We start from the raw sequence: 18,834 nt of genomic DNA, 5'->3' as shown, positions 1-18,834 counted from the left end.
TCGTACAGCAAAGCTCCATGGTGACATGAATATATCTAGGCTTGTTGTGTATGCTCAATCTATTGAGGAGTCCAAACTTATGAGGGTGAAGAAGGATTTAAAAATGGGTAAGGCCGATGAGCAAGGACAACCTAGGTTTAAGAAGAGGGTTCCTAATTAAGATTTCTCAAGTGCTCCTTAAGGTAAACCAAGAGAGAGGTGGTAATTCTCAATTTGTTAAGCCTACTTGTCCCACATGTGGAAAGAAGCATTTTGGGAAATGCCTAGCCGGTAATAATGGGTCCTATGGTTGTGGAAAGGATGATCATAAAGTGAGAGATTGTCCTACTCTTGCGGCTAAAGGAAGAGATGCTAAGCAAGCTTCTTATAGTGGTCCATATGTTGAGGGTCAAAAGAAGGCTCGTTTCTATGCTCTCCAAGCTAACAAGGAAGCAAATCCGGTGAGGGTGCCAGTAAGTCATAGTTCCTTGTTTTGTAATGAGATCTTTATTTGTTGTTTATGATGGCCTAGATGGGTTTCTCCTAAGTGGGGGATGGTATGTTGAATAGTAGGTTGTGGTGAGTTTTGACATCCTCGTCACTTTCTTTTATTTCTATTTTAAGCTTGAGACATAGAGTTTCTAGTGGCATGTTGCATGGTTTGGAGTCTTATGTGAAAATGAGTTTCTATAGTCTACTTATGATATGCATGTTTTAAGTTGAATTCTTGTTAACTGAGAAAATGAGTTTTCATAATGATGTCTCTCATGTTTATATACATATATGATGAGTTGCTAAAATATTTCATGAGTTGACTAGTTGAGCATGCTTAAGTGTATTCTTGATGTGGCATGATTGTGTTTTAAGGACATAATTGCATATTGTGTTCATTGATGTTGTTATGAGAATGAGGTGCTATCGAGAAGGCAGTTCCTCCAAATAAATGAGAAATGGAAAAGGTTTGATGCATGTTGAGTTATAGGTATGATTCCTACTTCCATAAATTTGAATGAAGTTGTGTTGTAATACCTTGTTATGTGGAGTAGATGTTTCCTCCTTGATGAGTGCTTTTATATTGATATTCTATGATTGTTGTGGGCTGCTAGTCGATCTTGAGTCATTACCCTTATTATTTTAAAGTGTCATTCGAGGACGAATGTTTCCAAGTGGGGGATAATGTAGCGACCCTAAAAATGAACTCGTGAAACTAGAGCCTCATGTGTTAGTATACAGTTGGTAATCTTGTATAAATTCTTAAAAATGGTGTTAGAGGTTAGTTTGGTTGTGTTGGAGGTCAAACGTCGAGAGACGTCCGAAAACTAGTCTTTTGGTGCTAGTGTGTTGTCATCGATATTGATGTGTCGTTTTGAAGGTGAAATCATAAGGAGGTGGTTCTAGTGTGTAGTTGGACATGTGTAGGGGGTAAACGTCCGGGTATGACTCCTCATGGACCACCCTAAGGGTCCATGAGGAGGACCCTAAGTTCAACCCCCAAGGCTGCCCCAAATGAAATGATTCACCACAAAGTGGTGACCTACGGATTGGGTTCACGCCTCGTAGATGTAATGACACGAGAGCACACCCTAGCCGTTACATGCGTATTCGACCTCTCGGAGGTCTTATACAAGCCTTAGCCTTCATTCACCGCATAGATCATAAAATCACTAAGAATTTAAGACTTTTACTCAATAAAACCATAAGACTTCAAGACTCAACAACATTTGAAAACATCAATATGCAAGCGGAACTACTAAGTCTCTTTAGCCAATCTTAGACAAGAACTTAAAACGTACTAAGGGACCTGGCCGCTTACAATTGAAATGAAACTTAAATGTCTATTACTATGACTAAGAAACTTCTAAACATAGTCCTCGAATCTTCAAGACATACCAAAGACTTGGAAGAGTTAAGTAATCCCAAGCAACTCCAAAGCACAATTTCCTCCCAGTTACAACAACCTACACTTGTAGTTAAATAGAAGAAAGGGGTTAGTACAACACACATACAAAGTATGAGGATATGCAAAACATGCTAAAAAGGACATTTGTTCGGAAGTTGTGCTTTCATGTCATTTTGATAAAATCTCATGAAAATCAACATAATTGGCACCTTACAAGTCACAACCAAAAATACAAAGTCATATGGTTCACAATACATTATAAACATACATAATCCATTTATCTTTACCTTCTTGCCTTGAACCTCCACCTTAAGTAACCCTTAAGCAAAACCTTTGTGCAATGTATGGGCAATGTCCCATACCATCACCCACACTAAGGCACCACCTTAAGGTCACACAAAGTGCAGTTACCATGCATACCTCAACCTTCACCAATTGATCAAATGAAACATATAAGCATATAAGCCAACAAGTCACTTCATAAAACTAGAATACTCATTAAAAGTCATCCCAAGACTCACCTAAGTAAGACATGGTGAAGCAGCCCATACTACCTCCCCATACCAAACTCAAGTGATCCTTAAGGCTACACAAGACAAGCTCCATTCACATCTCAACATAAATCATTCTTTCAACTTAATGCATTTAGACAACTTCATTAACTAATGGCATAAGATTATCACATACATTCAATTCAACATAAGCACTTACATTCAATTCATTTATGACTCAGTTTCACATTATCATGCTCAAAGACCAACACTTTCATTAATTATCCCAAAGAGACTCATTCATTCATTATCATTACTAAGACACACCAAGATCTACCTTAAATGTCTACTTGTGCAATGTCTAGATGATGTCCCATTCCACCACGTTTCCTAAGTAGTACATCCTTAAGAGACCCTAGTTCATTCATTCATTAATGTGGGGGAAGAGCCTTAATCGACATAGACCATGGAGCTTGACATGGAATCCCGATAATACCCTTACCGGATGAGGGATCCCTACTTGCCTAAGGTAGGGTCATTCTTTTAGCCTTTACGTGGTAGAGACCACTAGCTAGTCCTATGTGGGCACATAGTTAAGGGATAGAAGGATTGCTTGTAGGTACTATCATCTCAACTCACGAAGGAGCACCCATCTTAAAGGTTCCTACTAAGTACTCACATCTCAACTAACTAAGGAGTATCTATCCATCTTTATATCCTCTCGGTGCAAGACATTACTCCCCCACAGAGTTAGGACATTCATTTCATTCAGGGATAAGGATTGCTACTAAGTATTCTCATCTCAACTCACGAAGGAATACCCATCCTAACCCACATTCATTCATTTAGGAAGTTCTTAGATTCAAAGATGAGAAAAGCTTTCATCTAGGAACCCCATTCATTTAAAGGAGTACATTATGAGACTATCCTTACAATAGACCCAACTTTCATTCATTAGCATTAACTCCCATTCTTTCATTCATTCTTCACTAGGTGTGAGAGCAGGTAAACATAGTATATCCCAGCCTCACCTTCATTATAAGTCATTCAAAGAAGACAACAACCAAGCATAACACATAAAGTCTCTACACAAGGTCATATTTCATGCTCTTAGACCATACACAAATTCACATCATATCACATTACCTTCACATAACCAATATTTACTCAAAACAACAATCATCCAACTTAGCCTACAAGGCCATGGTCACAACATACTTATAAAGTAAACGTCTCCACGCTTTCAAAGGGATCAAACCACACAATTCTAACATCTGTAGCATTTATATATATAATACGATAATCAAATAATCTATTCACAACTTCATTATCATCATAAACTTTAGGCCACAATTGCCCATTCAAGGACAACATCCAATATAACACAATTCACCATCAATTCCTCATAATTCAGTATAGAACAATACATAAATCAATAGCCTATAACAATCTACACATTAATATCACATTATTAGCTAATAATCAATAGACCCACTCTAGACCCAAAACTTGGGTTTCAAAATATGCAAGGGTTCATAGAGTTTATGACCTTAAAAACATCAATATTAACATAAAACATCATTTCAAATACTTTCATTCAAGAACCCAAGCTTAGAATTGAAATTTGGGGGTTTTTAGTGTTTTTGAAAAACATTGAAATCACTTTTATTTGGCTCTTTGATTGAAAGGAGAATCAAAGATAAAATCCCCATACCTTTGTGATTATTTTCCTTAGAAATTTGAAGAGAAATCAATAGGAACCCATCCCCTAGCTTGAAGCTTCAAAGATGTTTTCCATGGAGTTCAAGGGAGATAGTTTATTTAAGAGGGAAGGTTCAATTTGGAGAATAAGGTCTAACTCTAGGTCTTGGGGGTTTTAAACCCTAAAATAGGTAGAATAACCATTTATAATAATTCCGTAAAGTACCCAAACTACCCCTCACTTAGTTGGACCTTTTTAAACAAGTCAAACTTGAGTTTTATTTTCCCAGATTTCGTCGGGAAACAAGTCCGCGACGCGGAGGTGTTCCCGAAAGTTTCTAAAAGTTAAATTTTGACACAGAGGAGTCTGCAACACGTCTGCAACGCGGAGCAAGATTTTTGGCCCTTGGTGGAGCTAGTCTGCGACGTGGTCATGCTCCCTCCAAGTGTATTTTCAAGCTGCCTTGGCAGCTTGTTTGGCCAAGGGTTGGGGTCCTCCTTGGGGCCCCTTAGGGTGTCCCCGGGGCGTCATACCCGAACGTTTTGACCCTAAAAACATTTATTAAGACACTAGGGTCAACTCCACTGATTTTAGACTCCAAACAATACATAAAAACATGAACAGCATACTAGAACACGCCAACACATAAAAGACTAGTTTCCAAACGTCTTGAACGTCTCTTTGACGTTTGACTTCAAACTCAACTAAACTGACTTATAAAATCATTTTTTCAAACATTTATACAAGTTTATCAGCTACTAACACACATGTGAAGCCTTAATTATCCTATTTCATTTTGAGGGGCGTTACAATATCCCCCACTTGGGAACATTCTTCCTCGAATGACACTTCAAGCATTAAAGAGTAAAGAGTCTAGGACTAGCAGCCCACAACAAGAATGTAATATCATTAATACAACACACATCAAGGAGGAAACATCAACTCCACATAAAAAGCATTACAACAAGACTTTCATGCAATTCAAGGAAGTAGAAATATCATCTACCACTCAATATGCACAAAACTTTACCAATTCTCATTTCTTTGGAGGAACTTCCTTCTCGATAGCATATCATTCTCAACTAGGAATCTCATGGAGCAATTTAAACAATTCTTCATAAATTCTTGTAAATCATGAGGGACATAATCAAGAAAACTCATCTATTTATTTAACAAGAATTCAACTAATATATGCACATCATAATGAGAATATGGATACTCAATTCACATAAAACTCCAACATGCAACATGCTACTAAGAACTCTTTGTTTCAAGCTTGAATTAAAATAGAAGGAAAATATAAGGATATCAACAACCTTACTACTCAACTCATCATCCCCCGCTTAGGGTAAACCCATCTAACGTTAACATCAAACAACAAAGAAAATTGACTTGCTTTCATTTGTTCACTTATCTTTATTAGCTTAAAGCATATAGAAACGGTTCCTCTTAGGAGCATTTGGATCCGGGCCATCATGAGCAACTTGATTGGTCTCTTTTCCTTTTGCCTTAAGTGTAGGGTAATCTCTCATCCTATGACCCTTACTCCCACATCAAAAGCATCCGTCCGTGCCGGCAAGACACTTGCCCAAATGTTGCTTTCCACAAGTAGCACACCTAGGGCCTCTCAAAAGTAGAACCACCTCCATTCCCTCTTTGAGGTTTAGGGTTAGACTCCCTATCATTGTAGACCATTGAAGAATCTTGGTTATAGAACCTCTTCTTAGACCTAGATTGGTTTTGTTCATCCGTCCTAGCCCTCTTCATATCTCTATTCATCTTCCTAAGTTTCGTCTCCTCAAGTTGTTGAGCATAAACCATAAGCCTAGAGATATCCATATCATGATGGAGCATGGCCGTACGACACTCTTCTTCAACCAAATCGGAAACCCCCATCACCAACTTATTCATTCTAGCGCTAGAATTTGCTACCAAGGTAGGAGCATACTTAGAGAGTTGGGTAAACTTGAGAGAGTATTCCTTCACACTCATATTCCCTTGACGTAGGTTCATGAACTCAACCAACTTTTGCTCCCTCAACTCTAAGGGGAAAAATCTATCAAGAAAGACCATCTTAAACACTCCCCAATCTATTGGGTCAGCCACTATGGGTCTCTCATCCCTCCATTGCTCAAACCACACTTGAGCTACATCCTTGAGTTGGTAGGAAGCCAACTCCGCCTTTTCCCTAGGAGTCACTCCTATTGCATCCACAATCTTGAACACCTCATCTATAAAGTTTTGTGGGTCCTCATCTACCTTAGAACCAAAGAAGGTAGGAGGATTCATCCTTGTGAAATCCCTTAACCTTGAGGCAACGGTACTCTCAATAGCATTCTTCCTAGGCCTTACATCTCGATTTTCTTGAGTAGTCATGGCACGTGCCAAGTATGAGGATATGCCAAACATGCTAAAAAGGACATTTGTTCAGAAGTTATGCTTTCATGTCATTTTGATAAAATCTCATGAATATCAACATAATAGGCACCTTACAAGTCACCACCAACAATATAAAGTCATATGGTAAATAATACCTCATAAACATGCATAACCCATTTACCTTTACCTTCTTGCCTTGCACCTCCACCTTAAGTAACCCTTAAGGAATACCTTTGTGCAATGTATGGGCAATTTCTCATACCATCACCCACACTAAGGCACCACCTTAAGGTCACACAAACTGCACTTACGATGCATACCTCAACCTTCACCAATTGATTACATGGAACATATAAGCACATAAGCCAACAAGTCACTTCATAAAACTAGAACACTCATCAAATGTCATCCCAAGACTCACCTAAGTTAGACATGGTGAAGCAGCCCATACTACCTCTCCATACCATACTCAAGTGATCCTTAAGGCTATAGAAGACAAGCTCCATTCACATCTCAGCATAAATCAATCTTTCAACTTAATGCATTTAGACAACTTCAATCACTAATGGCATAAGATCATCACATACATTCAATTAAACATAAGCACTTACATTCAATTCATTCATGACTCATTTCACATTAGCATGCTCAAAGACCAACACTTTCATTAATTAGCTTAAAGAGACTCATTCATTCGTTATCACTACTAAGAAACATCAACATCTCCCTTAAATGTCGACTTGTGCAATCTCTAGATGATGTCCCATTCCACCACCAATCCTAAGTAGTACATCCTTAAAAGACCCTAGTTCATTCATTCATTATTGTGGGGGAAGAGCCTTAACCGACATAGACCATGGAGCTTGACATGGAATCCCGGTAATACCCTTAACGGATGAGGGATCCCTACTTGCCTAAGGTATGGTCATTCTTTTAGCCTTTACGTGGTAGAGATCACTAGCTAGTCCTAGGTGGGCCCATAGTTAAGGGATAGAAGGATTGCTTCTAGGTACTCTCATCTCAACTCACGAAGGATCACCCATCTTAAGGGTTGCTACTAAATTTTCACATCTCAACTAACGAAGGAGTATCCACCCATCTTTATATCCTCTCGGTGCTAGACACTACTCCCCCACGGAGTTAGGACATTCATTTCATTCATTCATTTATGGATAAGGGTTGCTACTAAGTATTCTTATCTCAACTCATGAAGGAGTACCCATCCTAACCCTCATTAATTCATTTAGGAAGCTCTTAGATTCAAAAATGTGAAAACCTTTCATCTAGGAACCCCATTCATTTAAAGGAGTACTTTATAAGATGACCCTTACAATAGACCCAACTTTCATTCATTAGCATTAACTCCCAATCTTTCATTCATTTTTCACTAGGTGTGAGAGTAGGTAAACATAGTCTATCCCAGCCTCACCTTTATTATAAGTCATTCAAACAAGACAACAACCAAGCATAATACATAAAGTCTCTACACAAGGTCACATTTCATGCTCTTAGACCGTACACAAATTCACATCATATCACATTACCTTCACATAATCAACATTTACTCAAAACAACAATCATCCAACTGTGCCTACAAGGCCATGGTCACAACATGCTTATAAAGTAAGCATCTCCCCACTTTCAAAGGGATCAAACCTCACAATTCTAACATCTACAACATCTACAAATATAATACTGGAATCAAATAATCTATTCACAACTTCATTATCATCATAAACCTTAGGTCATAATTGCCCATTCAAGGCCAACATCCAATATAACACAATTCACCATCAATTCCTCATAATTCAGCATAGAACAATACATAAATCAATAGCCTATAACAATCTACACATTAATATCACATTATTAGCTAATAATCAATAGACCCACTCTAGACCCAAAACTTGGGTTTCAAAATATGCAAGGGTTCATAGAGTTTATGACCTTAAAAACATCAATATTAACATAAAACATCATTTCAAATACTTTCATTCAAGAACCCAAGCTTAGAATTGAAATTTGGGGGTTTTTAGTGTTTTTGAAAAACATTGAAATCACTTTGATTTGGCTCTTTGATTGAAAGGAGAATCAAAGATAAAATCCCCATACCTTGCTTGAAGAGAAATCAGTAGGAACCCATCCCCTTGCTTGAAGCTTCAAATATGTCTTCCATGGAATTCTAGAGAGAGTTTATTTGAGAGGGAAGGTTCAATTTGGAGAATGAGGTCTAACTCTAGGTCTTGGGGGTTTTAACCCTAAAATAGGTAGAATAACCATTTATAATAATTCCCCAAAGTACCCAAACTACCCGTCACTTAGTTGGACCTTTTTAAACAAGTCAAACTTGAGTTTTATTTTCGCTGATTTAGTCGGGAAAAAAGTCCGCGGCGCGGAGGTGTTCCCGCATGTTTCTAAAACTTGAATTTCTAGACAAAGGAGTCTGCGACACATCCGCGATGCAGAGCAAGATTTTTGGCCCTTGGTGGAGCTAGTCTGCGACGTGGACATGCTCCCTCCAAATGTATTTTCAAGCTGCCTTGGTAGCTTGTTTGGCCAAGGGTTGGGGTCCTCCTTTGGGCCCCTTAGGGTGGACCCGGGGTGTCGTACCCAAACGTGTTGACCCTAAAAATATTTATTAAGACATTAGGGTCACTTCCACTGATTTTAGACTCCAAATAACACATAAAAACATGAACAACATACTAGAACACACCAAGACGTACAAGACTAGTTTCCAAAGTCTTGAACGTCTCTTTGACGTTTGACTTCAAACTCAACTAAACTAACTTATAAAATCATTTTTAAACATTTATACAAGTTTATTAACTGCTAACACGCATGTGAAGCTATAATTATCCTATTTCATTTTGAGGAGCGTTACAGTAGGTCCATCCAATGTTCGTGTATGGTTTTCGTAGGCCAACACTTAGTTTTTGGAGCTTTACTCCATTTGGCCCCCCGCAATACCAAACCATGGATGCACGCCACAGAGTCATCAATCCATCCATGGTCCGTGTATGGTGGCCGTGGTTTGGCACCTGTGTTGCTGTCATTTAAGTCGGCCATGGTGGGGTGAATTGGTAAATTCACCCCAAGTCTTTTAAAGTGTGGGCTCGGTTGTTTTAACTTATTTTAGATATTTTAAAGGTATTAAAACATTTAAAAGGTATTTTGAATTCAATCTTTAAATTAAAACTCCCAAAGACTTTCTCTTTCTAGAGTTCTCTCAAGTTCAAGGAAGAAGAAGGTGGAGAGCTAGGGTTTCAAATTGAGGGTTCCTTCCACCAAATCTTGTTGGAATTTCATCAATTTATGTATGTTGGCTCTTTATCTAAAGCTATTTTTTGCTTTAGAGCCAATCCCAAATGAATTTCAAAGTTTTCCAAAAATTTTATGAAAAAGCTTGCTTCTCAATTCTCTCAAGGGTTCTTGCATGAAAATGGTTTCAATGATTAAATATGATGTTATTAATGTTTTATTGATGTTTTTTTAATGAAAAAATCTATGAACCCTTGTCTTTCACAAAACCATAGAATTTTTCTTATGAAGTGGCTCTTTTGCTTATAATCCAAAGTTTATGAAATTGTGTTTGGATTGGATTGTATTGGTGACTATTATGATTTTCTATATCTATCTATGATGAATTGTTGATGTATGGATGAATTGGGAGTTGTGGACTTATGGGCAAGTTATGGATGAATTTTGTTGTGGTAAGTAAAATGATGGGGACTTTAGTGTTGTTGAATATGGCTTTGGAGGATGGTAAGTTGTCTTAATCTCATATTATTAATATAATTTTTCTTGTTTGGTTTGATCCACTTATGGTGGAGGTGTTTAATTATGGAATGTATTATCAACATGGCCTTGAAGGCATTATCTATTGAATTAAAGTGTTATCAAGTTATGAAGTGTTATTGTACAATGTGAAGGTATAAATATGGACATAAGGTGATCTTGTATAAAGTGTTATTGCATTATGATTGAAAGTGTGATCTCCTTTAAAGTTCAAATATATGATGATGTTATACTATGAAGAGTCTTTATATAGAAATGTTGTGGCTTGCTTGGTAGACTTAGATGTCCCTTCTTGTTACATGAAATCTTATGGAATGAATGAATGTCTAGGATCGGTAGGCATGGTGCCCTTTCATAAGTCTTGATTCCTAAGTGAATGAAAAACCTTGAAGTGGTGTACCTTAGGGTGATAACCTTCTTCTTGTGTGAAATGATAGACTTAGAGTTGGTGGACTGCAACGGTAGAAAACCTTCTCTAAGAAAGTCAATGAGCTATCCTATTGAACCTTGATCGGTAGATCCTTCTGGTGCCCTTCTTGGTAGAAGTACTATGGGTCGGCTAGACTTAGTGATCGAGCCCTCTCTAGTACATTAATGAGAATGAAATTACTTTATGGGAACTAAGGCTAAGCACCAAGTGGATATGGTTAAGATGGTAGCCCTCTCCGAGTATGAGGTTAAGGTACAATGTACTTCTTTGGATATCCCCTAAACCATGTACCTACATGGGTTGCTTATTAGTTCTACCCTTGGCAAGTAGAACACCTTCCACGGAGTAGGGTAGACTCCGAATTCCATGTCTAGCTAGTATGGTCTATGTCGGGTAATGCATATTTCCCATCATGTGGGATTTGCACTCTAGTTATTGGATAGGTTCTACAAAGTGTAGGTGGTAGTATGGGATGCTATCTACACATGGCACGAGTAGGCCTAGAAGATGCCAAAGTGAGTTCCCAAAGTCTAAATGACTATTACGTGAAAGTCCCCTAATTGCTTGAATTTCTCCTAAAATGGTGTAATAAAGAATGTTGACTTAACATGTTATATTGTAATGATAAATTCCTTATCTATGGTAACCCTTAGGAACACTTAGGTGTTTATGAAGAGGTTGTATGGGTGATCACTTCATGTCTCACTTAATTGTGGCTTAGGGTGACTTGAGATATAGGTTTCAAGATGATGAAAGGACTTACTTGACTATTATGTTTATGTATTGTACATTGGAACTAATTGAGTATATCTATTATGCGGGTATTGTCTTATACGTGGATGATGACTTGAAATGTGTCTCTTATACTTGTGTTATGAAGGTTTTATAAAAAATTGCATGAAATCATTTATTTCAAATAGATATTTGTTTTTAGCATTTTATGCATAGTCATCATACTTAGTATTTAATTGTGCTAATTTCATATTTTCTCTATTTTCTACAAGTGTAGGTTCCGGCAAGTGAGCGGGTTCTATAAAGTTCTTCCAAGATCTTGTGGTATGTCCTCATATGTTGAGGACAAGACTTTTCTTTTCTAGTTTTATGATAAGGTTCTTGTAATAGACTTAATAGACTTCTTTTGATTGTAAAGGGCCGTGTCCCTAGTATGTTCTCGGGTTTATGTCTAATATGGCTAAGAGACTTAGTATTCCGCTTGTGTACTTTTGAAAGATGTTTTTAAAAGTGGCCTTTGAGTCTTATGGATTTTGTTTTAAAGAGTTTTTATTTCTGCACTATTTTACATATCTAATGTGATGAATGCTAAGGGCTTGTATAAGACCTCCGAGAGGTCAAATACGCATGTTACGACTTGGGGGGTGCTTTCGTGTCATGACATAAAGTATCAATGATGATGATGTGTTGTGTTGTTGAAAGGATTTTTCTCATATACACATATGGGAAAGATGTGAAAGGTTTTCTCACATAATAAGGATTCTAAGGTTGAATGGTTTTCTCACCTAATTAAATCAAAGATTAAGATCTATCCTAATAATCCTAGCTTGGATTGGTTATTGAAAGAACCTATCTATCTATTGATGATGACATAGCTTAGATTGGTAAGATGACTTGCCTTTCCATGGATAATAAGAACAAATAAGAATTCACTATTGATGAGTCCACAAATTGGGCTTATTTAGGGCTATATTTTGATAGAATTAGTGTCCTCAGATGCATATTTTATCTCAATATCGAATGAAAACCCTTAAGTTTCATGTTTTGGAGTTTGAGGGAAAGCATGGATACTACTTAGCAAAAAGGAACAAAAGCAACTGAAAGAACGAAGAAATGAATATCTGAGAATCACCGAACCCATTTGGCGAGTCGCGAAAAGGTCTTATCCTTGCCTTTTGTTCCAGTGTGTTGAGCCATAAAAGAACAGATCAAATTGGCGGTGAAAAGGAGCAGTTGGCGTATCGCCAAGCAGTTCCACGAAGTTGTACTATGTCGCCCAATAATCCAAAACACGACGATGTTGAAGGCTAACACAAGACGGCGATGAAACCTACCAAAGGCTGGATCGCCGAGTTGATCGTCGATCTCGACTAACTACGCCGAATGATTTGCTGCAGCACAAATTTTTGAAAACTGTAAATACTCGTTGAGAGTTCTAACTTAATATGAGATTTTTAATATATAATTTTTAACATAGAATTTTGAGTTCTAAGTTCCGAGAGGGTTTTGAAGAACTTGAAGATTCAAAGGGTTTCAAATCCAAGAATTTGAACTTGGGTCTTATGTATTCTTCACTCTTTGCTTGTTTTAAGACTTAAATCTTCAAACCAATTTGATTGCAAACTCATATTGGTATAAATTTCTATCTCTTTTACATGTGTAGCTAAAACCCCAATTCTTAGGGTGTGATTTTGTGAATATGGGTTAGATTATCTGTTGGGTCTTACTTGTTGATGGTTTATTTGTTGTGTAAATGTGATTTTGTTTAGTAGTTGTGGTGGAACTTAATGAAAATACAGTTGCAAATACAATTTCACCTTTGTGTTTTCGGCTTGCTCGAGAGAGAGGTCGTAAAACTAAGACTACTAAATTGATAGTTAGTGGGAGTGGGTCGACATGAGGTTCAGCTCGAGAGAGTGAACCCTAGTCCTTCTCCCACACACTCAACTCGAGAGAGTGAGTGCTCTAAGGTGGAGGATGTTCTTCACGTGGCAAGTGGGTGTCCGAGAGGAACCCATTTGATTCGGGTTAAGTTGCTCGAGAGAGAATTTACCCCCACTATAGTCTAGCCTAGTCACAAATACTCAACGGATTTACTATCAAAAGCTTGTACCCAATAGTCTAGTCTAACCCGTATTCTTATCCCATCTCCTTGATTGTAATTTTGCTATTTTTGCTTATTTGTCACAAACCCCCATTGATAGTTGAGGCTTACATCACCCCTTAGATTTAACATGTTTACATTCGTTAATGTTTTTAGCTATGACTAATTAGAACTTAATTTTATTTTTCTATTAATTCTCAAGCCCACTCCCTTGGGACTCGACCACAACGGTTGGTTGGGTTACTTTACTATTGTACGATCATAGACACTTGCATTGGAAGTTGTGTCTTAATTATGCAAACATCAACTATTCCATGAGATTTATGGTTAGAGCACCGAGAGGATATTAAGATGGAATCCCTCCCATTACTAGAGGCTGGGTTTCTATACGAAATCTCTTTGTCCCTTACCTATGTTCCCCCATAAGATGATTATCTAGATAGGCATTAGCTAGTGGATCCACTTTAGCTTAGATTTATGGTCCTTACCTTGACAAGTAGGATAACTCTTTTCGGTGTGGGAGACACCGGGGATCATGTTATAGCTCACATGGTCTCTATGCCGATTAAGACTGATTCCTCACATTAATAATGAACTAAGGTTACTTCATTAAGTATCTCATACGTGTTCAAATGTGTTAAAGTTGTTAGCTTGCATTGATCATGGTTTTATAACTTATGTTTTTTAACTCTCTCATATCATGTTTTAGCTTGGTCAATTGCATGTCCTAAAATGAAATGTCCCTTTTTAGCATGATTCAAATGTTTTATGCATATTTATTATACTTGGTACATTTTTTTGTACTAACGCATACTTTTTCTTACATTTCTCCAAATATATGGTCCGACAGTCACGTTTCTCAGTTTCGTGGCATGTGGTTGATTTTGAGGTTACCGAGCTTGGTGAGTCCTCATGCTTCAAGGACGGATTTTCATTGTTTTAGTTTACTTCTTGTATTGTGGTTTTGGACATGATGCATGGGCTAGGCCCAATTTCATTCTATTATACAAGATGACTATTGAGACAAGTGTTTTAGACTTATGCTTTTCTTTTATAAAAACTATTGGACTTGGAATATTGTTTTACTTTATTGTTCTATTTCTTATGTTAAGAAAACTAAGTGGCTTGTATCGGGTTCTTCGGGGTTTTATACGTCATGTTACCTCTAGGAGTACCCCTGGGTCGTGACAGATATTTGTAATTCATCAAAATGAAGAAAAAGATCAGCTAATCTTCATCATCATTACTAATAAGAGGGGGTCTCTTCAGACTACCAAGGGTGGTTAAGTCATTTTACTTCTAATTTTACCTATCAACAAACTCTAGTTGTTTGCAATTTGAATTTCCACATGGTTTAAACCTAAGAACAACTCACCACGTTCTTTCCCACTCGCCATATTTATTGCAAGGTTTTCCAAAAATGGTGCTAGCTCCCTTTTCTCCATTTTGTTTCCTTTTTTCATTTTCTGCTTTCTTTTTCAATATGCATGCATTTTTATTTACTCCTTTTGATGCAGTGGTAATAATATCGACTAAAGATTGATGAACCCAAGGTGTTTGATGATATGCCTTGAAGAACTAAATCATTCGGTAAGATTCTATGAAACATATCTTTAACAAAATGATCATTCAAAATGTTGATGAATCTTCTTTGTCGCTCATCCATCTGAATTAGTAAAGATTATCCCTCTGTTTCACGCTGGTCTCATTTTCTCATAAGTAGAAAATTGATATTGTTCAATGATTCATAATTAATATATCAGGCAATTAATATATATGTACTTCTCAAAGCAAAAAAAAACGGATGTGAACTGAAAATTCACATTTTTCCTAACAAAAAAATTGAAAATCAAGACCAAGTTCAAGATTTTAGCTGTTTTTACCAATACCCATTTGGGGTTTTCATGTTTTTAATCCAGGAAAGAGATGTGTGGTGTGTTAAAAAGAAGGAAAAATGGATACCATTTATCCGAATTTTGTTGTTCTTGCAGCTGATGATTTGTGCAGCTCAGTTAGCTTTAGATCAAGATTGGGATGGTGTAATTATCACTGAGGCAACTTATCAAGCACTTGAGGTGCTTAAACATTAGTTAATCCTAGAGGGTATTTAAGTAGCTGGAATGATAATGGTTATGGTTCTTGTTCTGGTACTTGGGTCGGAATAAAATGTGCTCAAGGACAAGTTAAGTTATTCAGCTTCCTTTAAAAGGATTTGGGGAGATAATCACTGAATGTATTTGTCAATTTCAAGCACTCAGAAAACATAGTCTCCATGATAATGAAATTGGTGGTTCAGTCCTTTCATACTTGGGTTTTTTACCCAATCTAAGAGGTGTTCCGTTGTACAATAACAAATTTTTTGGTTCTATTCCTAGTTCACTTGGTTTATGTCCAGTTCTTCAAACACTTGAACGTAGTAATAATTCTTTATCTGGTGCAATCCTTGATAGTCTTGTGAATTAAGCTAAGCTTTATAGGCTTAATCTTAGTTACAATTTATTGTCCGGTTATTTAGTTGCAGAAAAATGACAACATCCTGTTGATTTGAATTTCAATAGAGTCTCACCTAAACATCATATGGGATGCTGAAATATGCCCCATAAAGAGTAATAGAGATGTAAAGAAGTGTATTCCTTGCATTTTCATCCATCTTTGTTAGGATTTCTCTTTGCCTTCTCTGCTGCTTCATCTTTCTCCCATTCTCTTTGTGATTTCCCTGCTTCTTCCACTTCATTCACTGATTCAGGTAACAACTCCTTTAGATTTCTTGTGATTTACCCTTAATCTATAATTTCCTTCGGATAACCTTTCTTCTTTCCTGCTTGTGTTTAATTCTTTCTCATTTATAAGCTTATTCTTGCTACTTCATATGCAAATTAATTGGTGTAGCTTCCATAGCTTTTTCCAGTTTTCCTACCCTCATGTGTTGTTAATACTATGACCAAAACTGCTTTTCAAATAGGCAGCTCCGCCAAAGATTCATCAAGAGCTTAAGTTGGAAATCGATTTTAAATAGGTAGTTTCTTTATCCCACATTTCCATATTTTTATGAAATGCATATTTGCGATATAGTGTAAACTAAAAATCACCTTTTAATTTATTTTTTTTCACCAACTCTCGAAATGGATTTTCTATGAGGAGAGAACATATTTTTTTCCTTTTAAGTTTCACGTATGGTGATATTTTCACTTACAAATGAATTAATGACAGATTTTACAACAATGTCTATGACTTTATCACATATGTTTTTCTTTATGACTAATATGGATAAAAAGCTGGTCATAACACAGTTATTGTTTTAAGTGGATTTTAATTCTCGGGTAACTTGAAAACAAGCAATTAAGAGTAAACCAACTTTGGATTCAAATTCAATTTATCAAATTCAAATTCCAAAATGTAAAACCCAAAAATTAAGAAAAAAGTGTTCTTTAAAGGTTAAGTGTTCTTCAAAACTCTCTCCAAAAATGGAACTCAAGATTTTTCTTGTAACAACCCTCAAAATGAAGTAGGATAAAGTAGGCCTCACATGAGTTTTATGCATTAATAACTTGTCAAAATAATGAAGAATAGCCTTTTTTTAGTCAGCTTTAAAGAGTTTGGAAGTCAAACGTCAAGGGACGACCAAGATGTTCAGAAACTAGTCTTTTACGTGTTGGAGTGTTCTAGTATGTTGTTCATGTTTTTATGTGTTGTTTGGAGTCTAAAATCAGTGGACGTGACCCTAGTGTCTTAATAAATGTTTTTAGGGTCAAAACATTTGGATACGATGCCCCGGGGGCAACCTTAAGGGTCCCCGAGGAGGACCCCAACCTTAACCAAGCAAGCAGCTTAAAGTTGTGCTTGGAGGGAGCATGTCCGCTTCGTGGACTAGCTTCACCAAGGGCCAAAAGTTTGGTCCGCATCGCGGACTCTATTGTCTCGTAATTTAATTTATGAAAACTTGTGGGAACACCTCTACGTCGCGAACTTGTTTCCCGACGAAATCTGCGAAAATAAAACTCCAGTTTGACTTGTTTAAAAAGGTCCAACTAAGTGAGGGGTAGTTTGGGTACTTTGGTGAAATATTATAAATGGTTATTCTACCTATTTTGGGGTATTTTAAGTTGGTTAAAACCTCAAAACCTAAAATTAGACCCCATTCTTCAAATTGACCCTTCCCACTCAAAATAGATCTCTCAAAAACCCCATTGAAGACCTTGATGAAGCTCAAGCTAGTAGATGGGTTTTCAACTGATTTTTTCTTCAATTTCATGGGTCTTCAATAATTAAGGTATGGTAAATCTTGATTCTTGAATAATCTTTCATTCAAGGAGTTCTATCAAAGATTTTCGAAAGGGATTCAAAAACTGAAATTCCCAATTTTCAATCTAAACATGGGTCCTTTGTCAAATGATTTTCTAAATCATTCTATTGATGAATGAATCTGGAATTAAGGTTTTTAAGATAATTTTCAAAGGAATTCTTGAAGAATCCATGATCCCCAAATTCTCAAAAAATGGACTATGATGTGGGTCTTTGTGAATATGATCTTTATTAGTGAAATTATGTTTAGATTCGATTGTATTGATGTTTCTTATGATTATATATACTTATTCATGTTGAATTGTTGGTATATTGATGAGTTGAGGATTATGGCCTTATGGGCAAAGTTATGGGCTGATCCCTTTGTTTATGGAATTATACTTAGACTATGTTTATGATATTGAATTACATTGTTGATTCCTATTGATACCTATGTCAATTGATTATGAATTGTTGAGGATTGATCCATGGTGATCATGGCTTGGAGAATTTGTAAGTTGACCTAACTTCTAGTGTATAGTATGAGAATTTATGTTGTGTGGTTTGATCCACTTGTGGTGGAGGTGTTCACTTCTTGTCTATGTATGCATGTTGAGATCATGCCCTTGAAGGCAATAGATGTGAAGTGAATTGATGATTATAATGGATGTGTTTATGAAGTTATTGATAACAGCAAGGTTAAGGGAGATCACAAATAGAGAATTGAATATTAGAATGCGGAAGCACAAAAAAAAAAGAAACAAAAAAAACTAACTAAAGATATGGGAAATTCGAAGGAAAGATCCACGAATTTCCAAGGATTAGATGTTCTAAGGCCTTGAAAAGATCCAAGTAACAACGTATAGATTTATGGAAGAAATCTAACGCCTTTACTTGAGAAAACGAATCAAAACGATAGATTCGGATCTTGACCGCTTTATGAGTAACTAAAGACAATAATTAGTATGTAGAAACTAATCACCTTCTAAAGAATACCAAAAAGAAACCAAAGATATCACAAGAAGAAGTTACTTTATA

General features: G+C 36.7%; 1 long non-coding RNA gene across 1 annotated transcript; it reads left to right on the top strand.

Moving 5' to 3' along the window:
• Nucleotides 1-14,734: 14,734 nt before the first annotated feature.
• On the top strand, nt 14,735-15,947 carry LOC125871557 (uncharacterized). The gene is made up of 3 exons (XR_007447019.1): nt 14,735-14,924; nt 15,033-15,105; nt 15,507-15,947. It is a non-coding gene; the product is annotated as an uncharacterized LOC125871557 (long non-coding RNA).
• The last annotated feature ends 2,887 nt before the right edge of the window (nt 15,948-18,834 follow it).

This window comes from Solanum stenotomum, chromosome 7, assembly GCF_019186545.1.
Source record: "Solanum stenotomum isolate F172 chromosome 7, ASM1918654v1, whole genome shotgun sequence".
Lineage (NCBI taxonomy): Eukaryota > Viridiplantae > Streptophyta > Magnoliopsida > Solanales > Solanaceae > Solanum > Solanum stenotomum.
Note: the sequence above shows the minus strand (reverse complement) of the source record. Positions and strands in the feature narration are given on the sequence as shown.